Here is a 16,129-nt window from a genome sequence, read left to right on the forward strand (position 1 = left end):
GACGGACACATTCACAAGGCGCGAAGGCAACGCCGAGACCCAAACTACACAAATAAACAAAGAGAAACAACAGAAGGAGAAAGAAAAACAGAACCAGAGAAACAAAAACAAAACAGAGAAAATGAGCACAGGCCTGGGAACATGACCGTACACCAGCGGCAAAACAGAAAAAGTACAGAGAAAAAACACAATATGAACACACGAGTGAAACCGAACAGAAAACTCAGACAAATACTCGTCCACCCGAAAGACAAAATAGAACCGGAGCAAAAATGTAATGTCATATACGAAATCCCCTGCATGTCCTGCAATAAAACACACATCGAGGAAACAGGGAGGGCGTTCAGTCCACGAAAAAAGGAACATGGAACAGAACGCGAGAAGGAAACAGCGAAGGCGAAACACGAGCAACAAAACACAAAGCAGAACAGGAACAACTCAAATCGTCCGTTTCTGATCAGTGTAAAAGAGAAAACCACATTATGGATGAAACATCACTGGGACAGAGGAAAACAAACACTGACGCTGGATTAAAGAAGCAATCGAAATACAGAAACGTGCCCACAGGACTGTAAACCGGGACGAGGGGCTTTTTTACTCTCACACACCTGGGATTCTGTCCTGAGGAAGTGGGACCTGCAGGTGGCGCTGTCGTCCTGCCTCCACCGAGAGGAAAACAGAGACAAAACCTGTTTAAATCATCTGACCAGACACGACACAGCAACATCACGAGACTCTGAGGAAGACGCCAGTGAACAGAACAAACTGTCAGGGATGAAATAAAACTCCAGGTCTGAAAAAAAGAACCTGATAACATAAACTAAACTAAATTAAACTCGAGTCACGTGACAGAGTTTGAGTTTTATAAATTCGTTTCATTTTCGTCGGTGTGAAAGTTTCAGTCTCAGATCTGCTCTAAATCAAACGGACCGAGACTCAAAAAAAAAAAAAAAAGATCTGGTCTCGGTCGCTCAAACTCCAAACTCTGGTCGATCTGCTGAGACGCCAACTCAGGTCCAGACCAGCCGTTCCAGATGCATCATGGGAGGACAGACTCACGACGTCATTTCCTGTTTGTGGAGAGTGAAGAAGACGAGGGGAGAAGCTCGACCCGAGGCCAAACCTGCTCCAAGTCACGATGGACGACGAAAAGAACCAGAACTGATTTAAAGAGGCTCTGGGAGTTTCCCTGAAGAGACCGAGTGGACTTAGACCTGCACCGCTTCATCTGAGACCAACATCTGAGGTCCACCTGTGTGTGTGCACCGGGTCGACACGATCAGGATCAGGGGTGTGACGGGGGCCGGGTCGGGTCTGTGGGTTTGTGAGTCCGAGCTCCTCAGGTCGGGGAGGTTCTTTAAACCTGGTGCGTCCAGAGTCTGACAGAGGTGATACAGAAGAAGAGAGGAGTCGCAACAAACGCCAACGCCGCAACAAATACAAAAGCCACAACACAACAAAAAGCCACAACACAACAAAAAGCCACAACACAACCAAACAAAAAAAAAGCCACAACGGAAATGACCGCGGGACTCTATTTTAATACAAACACCACAACAAAAACAAATGCGACAACACAAACGCAAATGCCACAACACATTAAAAAGCCACAACACATTAAAAAGCCACAACGGAAGTGACCGTGGGACTCGATTTTCCGACGGACTGATCAAGCGGCAAGTGAAGAAGAAGAACTACAACGTGAAACGAATAATGATAAAACAATAAATTACTTTTACTTACGTTTCCAACTTCTCCGTTCCTTTACTTTTCACGTTGTAGTTCTTCTTCTTCACTTGCCGCTTGATCGGTCCGTCGGAAAACAGAGTCCCGCCGTCACTTCTGTTGTGGCTGTTTTTGTTGTGTTGTGGCTTTTGTTGTGTTGTGGCTTTTTGTTGTGTTGTGGCTTTTTGTTGTGTTGTCGCGGCGTTTGCGTTTGTTCTGACCCTCTCTTCTTCTGTAGATTGCAGATTCTTCTTTCTTCACTGACAGTGTCTCTGCAGATTCTCCACATTTGTTGTTTTGCCTCGTGTGAGTTTTTTAGAGCTGAAAATGATCCGACATGTTTGTTTGTGTGTCCTGTTTGTTTGTGACATAAACTCGTACACGACCTGAGCACATGTGACCAGAGTTTTGCGTCTTGGGCAGTGTAAACAGAAACACTACAGCGCAGTGTGTTCAACTTTTCCACTCTGGACGGTGGGTTTAGATTTGTGCGTTTTTAAGCCCCAAAAAACTTTTTTCATCAAGGGCCACATTTCTAAACACAGATGAAGCAGAAACTGACCGGGGGCCGTAAACTGGAGCTCAGTACAGTGAAAAATGTAAATATGTTCATGTTTAACACTTTAGAATGAGACGTTTTTATTCACTCTAAAATCCCCAAAACCACACAGTAAATCTTCAACATTTGCTTTATCAAAGTAGATTTTCAAAAAACTTGCTGTGAAAAGTTCATTTTTAATTGATGCAAAGTCATTTGGGCCAAATCACCTGGACGCCTGAGGGCCAAGAAAAATTAGTAAGAGGGCCGCATTTGGCCCACAGGCCGTCATTTGGACATGTCTGGTTTAAAAAACACTTTGACACTTCCTGTCAAATATTTAGTTGTTTTTTTCCCCGTGAAACGTGTAAACAGACTCTGTGTTTCTGTGTTTGAAAATCCAGTGTCAGGAGTAACAGATACATGTACCAGAGTAATCAGAGTACAAATGATGAGTAACTGTATTCAGTTACAGTTACTGTTTCAGTGAGTGGTAATTGGATTACAGTTACTTTGTTGACATAAATGGATTAAAGGACAGTATTTTCCTGTTTTAGGCTAAACCAGGACTAAACCAGGACTAAACCAGGACTAAACCAGGACTAAACCAGGACTAAACCAGGACTAAACCAGGACTAAACCAGGACTAAACCAGGACTAAACCAGGACTAACCAGGACTAAACCAGGACTAAACCAGGACTAAACCAGGACTAAACCAGGACTGAACCAGGACTAAACCAGGACTAAACCAGGACTAAACCAGGACTGAAACCAGGACTGAACCAGGACTAAACCAGGACTAAACCAGGACTAAACCAGGACTGAAACCAGGACTAAACCAGGACTAAACCAGGACTAAACCAGGACTAAACCAGGTCTAAACCAGGACTAAACCAGGACTAAACCAGGACTAAACCAGGACTAAACCAGGACTAAACCAGGACTAAACCAGGACTAAACCAGGTCTAAACATTATGACACTAACAGCAGTGTGAACATAATTGGAAGGCAGCCGTGTCTCATATAGAAATAATTTTTCTTTCAATAATATTTTTTATCTGCTTAAGTAAAATCTGGACTTTTTATTTTCTTTTAACAGACAAAACAAAACATCTTCAGATTTCCTGCTCTTTGTTTCTTATTCAGTGGAGACTTGGGCTCAACAGACAATTTGAAGAAAACAAACAAGAATTTTCAGGATGTTGTTGTCACATTCATGTCGTTTTAAAAACCACGACAATATCAAATAATCCAAAGTAATCAGATTACATTACTCACTTTAAGTACTTTAATGGATTATGTTACAAACTACATTTTGGGATATGTTACATTTTAAAAGTAAACTTCCCAACACTGTTGAAAATCGAGGGGAACAGTGTGAAAAGAGAGAAAGTCTGGACTCTGATCTGAGCCTCTGATGAAACCAGGGTCACAAACTCCGAGTCCAGGAGCAGAGGGACAGAGGCCTGGTCCTGCCCCCCCCTCGTCTCTCTGCTGTGAGGGGGGGTGAGGAGAGGAGAGTGGCCTGGTTCTACCTCTCCCTCCCTCCCTCCCTCCCTCTGTCGGTGCCTCTCCCGCTGGGTGCCCCTCGGAGCCGTGTCTGGTTGTAATTCCACTGCGCAGTGCTGTAGTGATAGAGGAGAGGCTGGGGTTAGGTTTTAATCAATAGGAGCTGCTGACGCGGGACTTTCTGCTCTCTCTCTCTCCCCCCACACTCTCATCCCTCGCTCTCCCCTTCTCCTCTCTCATCCCTCGCTCTCTCCTTCTCTCCGTTTCTCCTCTTTCTCTCTCCTACTCGCTCTTCCTTCCTCCTCATCTCCATCACTTCTCCTTTTCTCTTCCCTCTTCCCTTTCTCTTCTTTTCCTCCTCCTTCTCTCTCTCTCTCTCTCTCTCTCTCCGTTCGTTCTCTCGTTCTCTCCGTCTCTGCAGCCCTGTCCCCAGAACACACTCACACTCACACTCACACACATCGGGACCAGAGCCAGAGCCTCTAATCTGCAAAGTGGGGACGCTCTGACCCCGACGTAAAAGGATTAAACTCAACAGTTAAAGACGCCCGGGTCCTGCTCAAGTCCTGCTCAAGTCCTGCTCAAGTCCTGGTCTAGTCCTGGTCTAGTCCTGGTCAAGTCCTGCTCAAGTCCTGCTCAAGTCCTGGTCTAGTCCTGGTCTAGTCCTGGTCTAGTCCTGCTCAAGTCCTGGTCTAGTCCTGCTCAAGTCCTGGTCTAGTCCTGGTCAAGTCCTGGTCTAGTCCTGGTCAAGTCCTGGTCAAGGGTTTAGTCCAGGGTCTAGTCCAGAGTCTAATCCAGGGTCTAGTCCAGAGTCTAGTCCTGGTCTAGTCCTGCTCATGTCCTGGTCTAGTCCTGCTCAAGTCCTGCTCAAGTCCTGGTCTAGTCCTGCTCAAGTCCTGGTCTAGTCCTGGTCAAGTCCTGGTCAAGGGTTTAGTCCAGGGTCTAGTCCTGGTCTAGTCCTGGTCTAGTCCTGGTCTAGTCCCGTGTCTAGTCCAGGGTCTAGTCCAGGGTCTAGTCCTGGTCTAGTCCTGGGTCTAGTCCTGGGTCTAGTCTGGTCTAGTCCTGGTCTAGTCCTGGGTCTAGTCCTGGTCTAGTTCTGGTCTAGCCCTGGTCTAGTCCTGGTCTAGTCCTGGTCTAGTCCTGGTCTAGTTCTTAAATCACTTTTTCAGTCAAACAAACTAAACCTGGAGGAGGAGGTTTTTTTAGGAAGTGAGTGAGGAAGGAAGGAAGGAAGGAAGCAGAGTTAGGAAGCATAGGGAAGAAGGAGCATAGGGAGGAAGGGAGGAGGGAGGAGGGAGGGAGGGAGGGAGGAGGAGGAGGAGGAGGAGGAGTGTTTTGTCGATGGAAGTCACGTCCCGAGCGTCTCGTCGTCAGTGGCAACGAGACATGATCTAAGACGGAGCTGAACTTGAACCTGAGCTAAAACAAGGAAGAAAGGAAGGAAGGAAGTGAGCGAGGGAGGAGGAAGGAAGGAGGCGAGGAGAGGAAGAGGAGGGAGGGAGCGAGGGAGGAGGAGGAGGAGGAGGAGGGGGGGGGGGGGCGAGGCCTTCGGCGATTCCACGATTCTTTGAGCCGCCAGTTTTATTATTAAACTTTTCCAGTTTCTCCAGATTTAAACCAGAACTAAACCAGGACTAAACCAGGACTAAACCAGGACTAAACCAGGACTAAACCAGGACTAAACCAGGACTAAACCAGGACTAAACCAGTTTTATTTTTCGTGTTTGTTTTTGTCGTTTGGTGAAACTTTGTTGTAAATTTAAAGGTTAAAAAGCTGAAGTTAAAGCTTCATTCTGGAGTTTTTCCGGTACATGATCCTCGTCCTTTGCTCAGAATGTTCCGCAGTGTGACGCGTCACATCTGTCGCCGTGGAGACGAGCTCAGTGTCTCACAGTGAACACGTCCACGTGTCTTTAATAAAACAACATACAGACAGTTTAAAGTCAAACTGCGGAACATTTCAGGTCAAACACAAACACGACGACGCAGACGAAGAAGAGACAGAAAACACCGGAAAAAAACAACAAAAAAGTTCCACTGTGCAGCTTTAAATGAACAAACAACTTTAAACTGTGAGGAAAGAAAAGAGAGAGAGAGAAAAAGACAGAGAGAAAAGAGAAGAGAAGAGAAGAAGAAGAGAGAAGAGGAAGAAGAGAGAAGAGTGAGAGAGAAGAGGAAAGAGAGAGAGAAAGAAGAAGAGAAGAGAGGAGAGAGAGGAAGAAGAGAGAGAAGAAGAAGAGAGAGAAGAGGAAAGAGAGAGAGAAAGAAGAAGAGAAGAGAGAGAGAGAGGAAGAAGAGAGAGAAGAGAGAGAGAGAAGAGGAAAGAGAGAGAGAAAGAAGAAGAGAGAGAAGAGGAAAGAGAAGAGGAAGAGAGAGAAGAGGAAAGAGAAGAGGAAGAGAGAGAAGAGGAAAGAGAAGAGGAAGAAGAGAGAGAAGAGTGAGAGGAAGAAGAGAGAAAGGTGAGAGAGAAGAGACAAAGTTAGGAGAGAGAAGAGAGAGAGAGAGAGAGAAGAAGAGAGAAACAAGGAGAGGGAGAGAAAGAGAGGTGGGAAGGAAGAGGAAGAGAACAGGATAGAGAGAAGAAAAGAGGTGGAGCAGGGAGAAGGGGATAGAGAGGAAGAGGAGGAGGAGGAGGAAGAAGAAGAGCGGTCCTGTGAGGAGGAAGGTGGAGGATGGAGAGATGGAGGATGGAGGAGAGGAAGAGGAGGAGGAGGAGGAAGGTGCAGCAGATCGATTGATTCTCTCACAGATGAATTAGACTCAGGTTTGGAGTTTGGTTTTTGTGCAGAAAGTTCAGACGAGGATCTGAAAAAAAAAAAACAAAACACTTTTATAAAGACACGAACGAAAAGAAAAGAAACAAGAAGAAGAAGAAGAAGAGGAGGAGGAAGAGCGTTTTTCAAAAAGATCTTTAACATTTTTAAACGAAGGAAACGTGATGAAGATCAAACTCACAGCCCCGACTTTTGTCAAATATATTTTTTTATTTAATTTATAATAATCGTGGACGAGTCTGAGATTTTAATCCCGTGTGAAAATTCCGTGTTTGTCATTTTTAAACTCAAAATTCCTGACGATTTTTCTCCAAACGATGAAACTCGTCCGGTGTGAATCTGCTTCTGTGTTTTTTGTTGTAATTACGTCTTTTCTTTTCTGTCTCTTTATTTTATTTTATTTGTTTTTTTTTCTCTTTCGATTTCTGCGTCGATGTCGGGAAAATCGATTCATTTGCGGATTTTGTTTTTCCCCTGATTCCCGATTTTACTGATTTTGACACAGAAATCAAAAGAGAAAAGAAAACGGAAAGAAAATAAAGAAAAGAAGCAATTACAACAAAAAACACAGGTTCAGATTCACACCGGACGAGTTTCATCGTTTGGAATTTGCGTCGGAATTTTGAGTTTAAAAATGACAAATCAGTAAAATCGAGTGATTTATGGATTTAGTTTTTCCCATGTGGATGTGTGAAGTGAAATAAAGTGAGGAAGAAGAGAGAAACAAAGAGAAGGAGAGAAAGAAGAGGAGAGAAAGAAGAGGAGGGAAGGAGGAGAGAGGAAAGAGGATAGAGAGGAGGAGGAGGAAAAGAAGAAGTGAAGAAAGGAGAGAGATGAAGGAAGAAGAGCTCTATCCTCTCCTCTCTTTGTTTCTCTCTTCTTCCTCACTTTATTTCACTTTACACATTCACACGGAAAAAACTAAATCCATAAATCACTCGATTTTACTGATTTGTCATTTGTAAAGTTAAAATTCTGCCGCAAATTCCCGACGATTTTTCTCCAAACGATGAAACTCGTCCCGTGTGAATCTGCATCAGTGTTTTTTGGTGTATTTGCGTCTTTTCTTTTCTGTCTCTTTATTTTCTTTACGTTTTCTTTTCTCTTTCAATTTCTGAGTCAAAATCAGTAAAATCGGGAAACACGGGAAAAACAAAATCTGTAAACGACTCGATTTTCCCGACATCGACGGAGAGATCGAAAGAGAAAAAAACACGGAAAGAAAATAAAGAAACAGAAAAGAAAAGAAGCAATTACAAAAACAAACCCTGATGCAGATTCACACCGGACGAGTTTCATCGTTTGGAGAAAAATCGTCGTGAATTTGCGTCGGAATTTTGAGTTTAAAAATGACAAATCAGTAAAATCGAGTGATTTACAGACTTTTTTGTTTGTTTTTCCCATGTGAACGATTAAAGAAACGGAGACATGAGGCGGGAATCTGCAAATTCTCAGACGTCCCCCAGGTTTTATTTATTTATGTATTTATTTTTATGTATTTATTTATTTTGGGTCAGTAGAGATTTAAATTCAATGGAACATGGAACATAAATGAAATAGAAATAAAAATAACTACAAAAAAAAAAAAAAAAAAAAAAGAAGAAGCAAAAAAGCAGTTGGAAGAAAAACACTTATTTAATCCCACATAAAAATAAATGACACACTGTGCAATCTAAATATCATTTGAACTCAATTTCTTTTTATTTTTTTAGTGTTGTTCTGTTTTTTGGTCGTACAAACTAATAATAATAATAAAGAAGCTCAGAAGTTTTTTGTTTATGAACATACAAAAAAAACAACAAAAAAAACACGATGAGAATGATCAAATGTAAGGATTTTTTTTTACCTTTTTTTTTTTTTACATCTTGTTTGGCCCAAAACTTTTTAAAACTGAATGAAGCAAAAACTGATGTGACTCTGTTTGGATCCAGTGTCCCGTCGATTTGAGCTCCCGACACAAAAGAACAGAAAAAAAAAACACGTCACATTTTTAGAAAAGTGTTTAGTTTTTTTAAATTGTTTATTTGTTCCAGTGAAACGTCGACGTGTGTTTTGGATTTACAACAGAAAACCAACGTCAGACGATTGAAGAGTTTAGATTTAATATTTGATTTGATCGTTTTCTTTACGTCGTGTTTTATTTTGTGAAGAAAACCTTGTAACTTTGTGATATTAGTGTTAATTATGATATATTTATTATTATTTATTATTATTTATTATATTTGTGCAGCATTTTGGAAACGGTTTTGTTCATGAAATGTGCGACAGAAAAACAGTGGATTAAATCAGTGATGTCATGAAGTGAACGGCTCCTTTTACTTTAGTTCAGGAAAAATCAGAAACTCCAAGAAACTGAAACGATAAAAAAGATTTTAGTGAAAGTGTGAGGAGAAGTTTTCAGTTTGAGAAAAGAGCTTCTGTTAAATCTGCAGTTTGTGTTTTAAACGAAACACAAAAGTGAGTCCAGCTGTTTGTTTGTTTGTTTGTGACGAGGAAACTTCAGAACAGAATTCATAAAATCGTGACTTTTGTGTCGTTGAAAAGCTGAATTTACGGTTATTTAGTTTTTTATTTAGATATTGTGAAATATTTACGGTGTTTTTTGTTTTTCCCGAGTGTTTAAAAACCCGAAACGAGAGAAAGTTTGGAGTGAAAAAGAAAAGAAAGTTTAGTTGGTTGAGAGAGAAAAAAAAAAGAAGTGTGTTCCTTCTTTCTTTCTTTCTTTCTTTCTTTGCTGAAGTTGAACCTGCAGCTGTTCAGTCTGAGTCTCCCTGGAATTTACAGATAAAAAGAAAAGTTAACAACTCAAACTCACCGCAGAAGACAGGAAGAGAGGGAGAGAACGGAGGAGAGGACGGAGGGAGGATGGAGGGAGAGACAAGAGGGAGAGAGAAGGAGGAGAGAGAGAGAAGGAGAGGATGGACAGAGGCATGGGGAGAAGAGAGAAAGAGAGTAGAGAGACAAAGGAGAAAGAGGGAGAGAGAGAGAAGACAGAAAGAGGTGGAGAGAAGGAGAGAGAAAGAGAGAGAGAGGATGGACAGAGGCATGGGGAGAGGGAGAGAGAGAGGGGAAGAAGAGCGAAAGAGAGGAGAGTGAGAGGAGAGAGAAGGAGGAGAGAACGCAGGGAGAGAAGGATGGAGTTAGAGACAAGAGGGAGAGAGAGAGAGAGAGAAAGAGAGAGGACAGACAGAGAGAAAGAGAGGAGAGAGAGAACAGAGAGGGAGTGAGAGAGAGCGAGAGGAGAGGGGGAGAGAGAGTGAGAGAGGATGGACAGAGGGATGGGAGAGAGGGGTTAGAACTGAGAAAGAGAGGAGAGAGTGAGGGGGGGGAGAAAGAGAGGGGATGGACAGAGGGAGAGAAAGAGGGGGAGAAGAGAGAAAGAGGACAGAGAGAGCGAGAAAAGAAAGAGGGAGAGAGAGAGAAGAGAGGGACAGGGAGGAGGAGGAGAGTGAAAGAGGGGATGGAGAAGAGAGAGAGAGAGAAGTGCAGGAGAGCGAGGAGAAAGAGAAAAGAGAGAAGGAACGAGAGAACGGAGAGAGAAAACAGAGAGGATGAAAGGGCGACAAAAGAGAGAAAGAGAGCAGAGAGAAAGAGGAGAGAGAAGAGATAAAGAGGAGGAGAAGAGATAAAGAGGAGAGAGAAAGTGTCCTGACTGGAGCCAGTGTCCCAGAGCTGCTGTGATCCCGTCGAGCTGCTGCTGCCCCCAACAGGACAAACCAGGAACAACACCAGGAACAGAAGGAACAGAAGGAACGACAGAAGGAACGACAGAGCAGAGGAAAGTGCTGATCCAGCAGATGGAGGGAGAGAGGAGGAAGAGAGAGAGGAGAGAGAGGAGGAAGAGAGAGAGCAGAGGAGGAGGAGGAGAGGAGGAGGAGGAAGAGAGAGAGGAGAGGAGAGAGAGAGAGAGAGAGGAGGAGAGGAGAGAGAGAGGAGGAGAGAGAGGAGGAGGAGAGAGAGAGAGAGGAGAGAGAGAGGAGGAGGAGGAGGAGGAGGAGAGGAGGGAAGAGAGAGGAGGAGAGAGAGAGAGAGGAGGAGGAGAGAGGAGAGAGAGGAAGAGAGGAGGAGAGGAGGAGAGAGAGGAGGAGGAGGAGGAGGAGGAGAGGAAGAGGAGAGAGGAGCAGGACAAAGAGGAGAGAGAGGAGGAGTACACACACCCTCCCCAAACCCCCATCTTTTTTAAAAAAAAAAATTAAAATTTTTATTTTATGTTTTTATTTTTATTATTTTATTTTTATTTATTATTATTATTATTTTTTTTTATTTTTTTTTTTTCTTTGTATGTGTGCTATTTTTATATTTAGTTTTGTGTGTTTTGTTGTTGATGTGCTGCGTATTTAATCCCTCAAACTTGACAAATTATAAATAAAAAATAAATAAAAAATAAGACCTTTAAGAGAAACACCAGTGGTCAGGACAGGTGCAGGACAGGTGCAGGACAGGTGCAGGACAGGTGCACAGGTGCAGGACAGGTGCAGGCAGAAATACAAATATAAATAGTCACACACAGAGTTACTGTCATGATTTCCTGTTTGCTGTAGAAGAAAAGAGTTGAGGAGCACAAGAGGTTTTTTCTGAAGGTTTAAGTTGTGTTTCTACTGCGACGTCAGACACAGACACTGAGTCTGAGGGACGGACAGTTTTGATCCAGTGGAGGACGACAGGTGTGAGGCTCACGTCCCACAGGTGGATCAGTACAGAGTCAAACAACAACTGAAGTCATGAAGTTGAACTGGGACAAGTTTTTTTTTACTTTAACAACAACAAACATAAACATTCATTAACATCATTTTAGGAAATAACAAACTTCTTCTCCTGTTCCTCACATGAAGCTCGTTTGTCCTTCAACTAACATAAAACAACATGACATCAGTTATAGTTATAATGTCAGAGTAAAGTTGTTTTGAATATAAAATGTGATATTTTAACTCTTTGACAGTTAAATGTGTGTTGGAGTTGGGTTATTTGACAGAGTTGATTTGGTTCAAGTTAATTCAACTTCTCTTAGTGTTTTGAGGAGAAAATTCAGTTTGTCGACTGGACAAAAGCTCAGCCAAAGATGTTCATTTTGTCTTCTTTTCTACTTTAACGTCTTGGGTTCTTTTTAAATTAATACAGTAAAGTGTATTTGACTTGTTGTCGCTGGTGTTGGTGGTGACGTGTCGTACATCAGCTGTTGAAACATGGTAAATACACTTTACTGCTTTGTCTTTAAAAGGAAGAAGTTAATGGACAAAAGTTCATCCAAGCTGCTTCTGAACTGAAGAAGCAGTTTGGATGAGCCCAGGAAAGTCTTCAACCAAACTAACTTTTGTCCAGTCGACAAACTGAATTTTCTCCTCGTGGACGACTGAGGGACTGAACCAGGCCACACCGGATTCTAAAACCTGATCTCATCAGATCTCAGAAGCTCAGCAGGTTCAGGTCTGGACTGGGTCTGGGTCTGGGTCTGGACTGGTCTGGGTCTGGGTCTGGGTTTGTCTGGGTCTGGGTCTGGGTCTGGTCTGGGTCTGGACTGGTCTGGTCTGGGTCTGGGTCTGGGTCTGGGTCTGGGTCTGGGTCTGGGTCTGGTCTGGGTCTGGGTCTGGACTTGGATGGAGACTCTGGGAAAATCAGGGGCCACAGGAGGCGCCAGTGGGAATAACTGTTGTTGTGTCCTTAGGCAAGACACTTCACCCATATTGCCTAGTATGAAAGTGGTGTGTGTGTGTGTGTGTGTGTGTGTGTGTGTGTGTGTGTGTGATGGTGGTGGTCGGAGGGACCGATGGCGCCGATTGGCAGCCACGTTTCTGTCAGTCTGCCCCAGGGCAGCTGTGGCTACAACAGTAGTTTACATCAGCAGGTGCAGAGTGAATGAAGAATGTTCTGTAAAACGTCTTTGGGGACAAAAATCTCTGTGAAAAGTGCTATAGAAATAAAAGACTTACTTACTTCCTCTAGTGTTAATTCAACTTCCTCTAGTGTTAATTCAACTTCCTCTAGTGTTAATTCAACTTCCTCTAGTGTAAATTTGTCTCCTCCACTTCAAACTCCCTCCAGAGAAGAACCAGTTTGAACCAGTTTTGTTCATAATTTCATCTCAAATAAAGTGTCAAATTAAACCTCGTCTGTGTGTTGAGTTAAATCAGAATAACTCTAGCAGGTGTTGTCCGTTTCCTCTGCGAGTGTCGATGTTTAACGGTGTTTTTCTCGTGTTTTGCAGTGGTACTTGGGATAAGTCTGTGAATCGCCGCAGTCTTCTTCTTCTTCTCCTCAAACTGTGACGTTGACGCCAGCTGCACCAGTGAGCCTCCCTCGCCCTTTAAACAGCCGCCATTTTTCCTCCGAGACTCTTCCGACCGACTCAGCATCAGCATGGCTCCAGCTTCACCCGAGGGGGGCGCTGTTTACCCACGTTTAGTGCCAGTGACTGTCAGAAACCCAAACAAACGGGAGGCGAGGTCCGACCCGGAGCCTGACGGACGCTGAACCCCGCAGGAGTCCGACCCAAACCCCCGGAGCGGCCGTGCGGGCGCCGTCCGAGCTCCTGCATTTTCACTGTTGTCCTGAACGTCTTACTTACCTAAAAAGGAAGGACAAAAAAAAACAAACAAAAAAAAAAAAACAACGGCTTTTCCGAGAGAACGGTAAAAGCCTGAATCTTTCCGAGCGGACACGGACCTTTGCGGAGAGATGTGAATGAACTTCATGAGGTTTGAGTTTTGGGCAGGCGGGAATCGAACCGCAGACGGAACTCAGAGGGGGACAAACCACAAACCCGGAGCCGTTTTGTTTGTATCTCCACGTTACAATCACGCCGCGCGTTCGACGCCTGTTCTCAGCTCAGTGTAAAAAAAAATCATCCTCCCATAAATTTTATATGCAACCTGCGAAAAACCAAAGGCCCCTCATCGTCCCGACACGAGCCCTTTACAGACGCCATCGTCCCTCACGCCTCCGCCGCAGTTTTCACGGAAGAACTCAGAGCGACTTCTGAACGTACAAACACGAGGTCTGCGGGGGTCACGACGAGGCCGACGCTTACGCTTTTAGAACACGAACCTCCACAAAAATCCAAATAATCAAACCAGTTACTCTCAAGGAAAAAGTATAAATTAAGTTTTATTGTCGTTTTTAATTCATCTTTTAAACTCGCTCACGTCACAAAACCGGAAAACGTTTGGAAACATGCGAACGACGACTTTCTTTGGGCTTTGTCGCCGATAATAACTTCAACAAAATCTGGAAGAAATCTGGGAAAACAGACCAGTTTTCTTCATCTAAATGTCACTGTTCTTTCTTTTTTTCTTTTCTAAATCACCTATTAATTTGTCTGTTAGAATTGGTCTAATTTATAAAAGTAATTTTTTTTTTTTGTATAATCAAGGTTTACAAAGTACAAGCCTCAAAGAACAATACAAAACAAAAAGCATAAAAACAGCAAGAAATGAGGAATAAAATCAAGCTAAAACCAGTTATAGGAAAACCAATCGATAAAAATTAGTCTTAAAAAGTGATTTAAAAGGTGAAAGAATTTTTAAAAAAGAAAGATAAAGATGTCGCAGTAGTTTTCCGTTCTGTTCGGCAGATGGACAGGTCCAAAAAGCTGCTCGTACGAGACGTCGAAACCGCGAAACCGTGGAAAGTTTTGGCAGTTTGTGAAGACGCTGCTGCTGAATCCACAGTTTTATTGTTTTATCTCATGCCCAGAGTCGTCATCCACATGTTTCCAAACGTCTTCCGAGTGTCCGTACGGAAGTGACGAGGTAAAAAACACTTTCAGACGAATCTCGAGCTCAGATTGTTACGTTGCCCGTCCTGACTCCCGCCCCCGTCGACGTCACGAGGTTTAAGTCGTTAAAAGTTGCAAAGAGTTAAACCGTCAAAAACTTCAGTTTATTCCATGTTACACCTGAGGTCCCATCGCTGCCGTCGGACGCCCGCACAGAGAGAACAATCAAACGCTGGCTCCCCCCTGAGCCATGAGTCAAAGCAATGCAACGGTGCGTCCTCCTCTGAGCCACGTCTGCGGCTCCGGCCGATCGTACGGGTTTACGGCGGATCAGGTGGTTTCGTCTTGGAGGCTTCACGGCTCATTCTTTTGTCCATCTCCTTCTGACCAGGGTTCCTCCTCCTCCTCCTCCTCCTCATCCCAGCGCCTCCATCTGAGCAGGAGTCTCCAGGCTGTAGACACCAGGTTCAGGAAAATTGCACTGAACAGAACTGGAATTTTTAATTGGGAAACATTTGCGTCTTTTGCTGTTTCACTCTGCGAGAGCCGCACCATAACAGAGATCAGGAAGTGTTCCATTGAACCCGACACGTTTTAACCAATTTGCAAAAAAAAAAAAAGCTTTCAAATCGTTATTTCCCAAACGTGGCTTGAGTTCGCTGAGAAGAAGATCATTTTAAAAAACACGGACAAGCCACCAGATTGAAACCGTGCGGCGGTTCTGGCGCTGGTATCGTGCGGCTCTGACAGAGGGAACAGGACGTAGATTTCCGAGCGTCCCGGGCCTGGACACTTCTGGAATACCATCCCGTTCCATGCAGCGCGGGGGGGACCCGGCATCGCTCTGTCAGGGTCTGAGCTCTGGGTTTACCCCAAAACAGAACGAGATTCCACCGCAGGAAAAAGAATCACGTCATGAGGAAAGTGCAATTGTGTGTTGGCTCGGTGTCGGGCGAGTCCGAGTTTATCTGAGTTTATTTTTGGTCCAAGTCCGATCTCACCTCTGGACTCTAAAACATCGGGGTAAAAAAAACAAACCAACGCCTTGTGGGAAATTGCAGTTTTTATATTTACTCCAGCAGAACTTTTTCGCATGGCAGAACGAAATATTCCATTATATTATTGCATCACTTTTATTTATTCTGAGGTGCAAATTTTTAAAAAGATGCACAATTTCTCACAAGGAAAATCTCACGTAAAAGAGTCCTGTAACTTCCACTGGACACGACCGTACAAAAACTATATGAAGTTACCGTATTTTTCAGACTATAAGGAGCACTTAAAATCCTTCAAAATTCTGGTTGTGTTTACTGACGTTGGAGAGATTTTATGTGACACGTGACGCTCAAAAATCTGTCAAAATGTTTCAGTACGAAGCTGCGACGCTTGATGAATTGTCGGAGAATTACAACAGCTGTCGTCAGGAGCCTCGCGGAGTAAAGCCCAATTTACAGTCATTTAGTCCGACAGAAGCTGAACCGCATCAGCGAACAAAGAGCATTTTTTTCAGAGCTTATAGTTTATGCAAATGAGTCATGTGGTTTTAAGTTTAGTTTCTGTAAAATGTAAACAAATGTGTCAAAGCTGCATTAAAAAGCTGCATTACAAATCAAATAAAAAAAAATAATCATCATAAAATTAAAAAGAGAAAGAGAGAGATTAAATTACAGAAAAGATAAAACACATTCACCACGACATGGAGGCGACGCCGGGCGAGTTACACCTCGATCTGTCGATGGATGGAGGACGCCTGGACTCAGGATCAGACTCAAGTGTCGTCTGTTTGTTTCTCTTAATGCGACTGATGATCCAGTGTGACTGAAGTATGAAAACAGACGAGAGAATTCAACAGTTTTATCAGGGCTGGTGTC

The 16,129-nt window shown here is 43.5% G+C and overlaps 1 protein-coding gene across 1 annotated transcript in view; it reads left to right on the forward strand.

Annotated features, from left to right (window-relative positions):
- Positions 1-13,750, forward strand: part of nfia (nuclear factor I/A) — a 103,245-nt gene extending 89,495 nt beyond the window's left edge. Inside the window, exon 10 of the mRNA XM_055165174.1 lies at positions 12,750-13,750. The gene's annotated coding sequence lies outside the window, so the exon portion shown is untranslated. The remainder of the gene's footprint in view (positions 1-12,749) is intronic.
- The last annotated feature ends 2,379 nt before the right edge of the window (positions 13,751-16,129 follow it).

The sequence above is a fragment of the Boleophthalmus pectinirostris genome, unplaced genomic scaffold (assembly GCF_026225935.1).
Source record: "Boleophthalmus pectinirostris isolate CB_2022bp ecotype Guang Dong unplaced genomic scaffold, ASM2622593v1 HiC_scaffold_7, whole genome shotgun sequence".
NCBI classification, from domain to species: domain Eukaryota; kingdom Metazoa; phylum Chordata; class Actinopteri; order Gobiiformes; family Gobiidae; genus Boleophthalmus; species Boleophthalmus pectinirostris.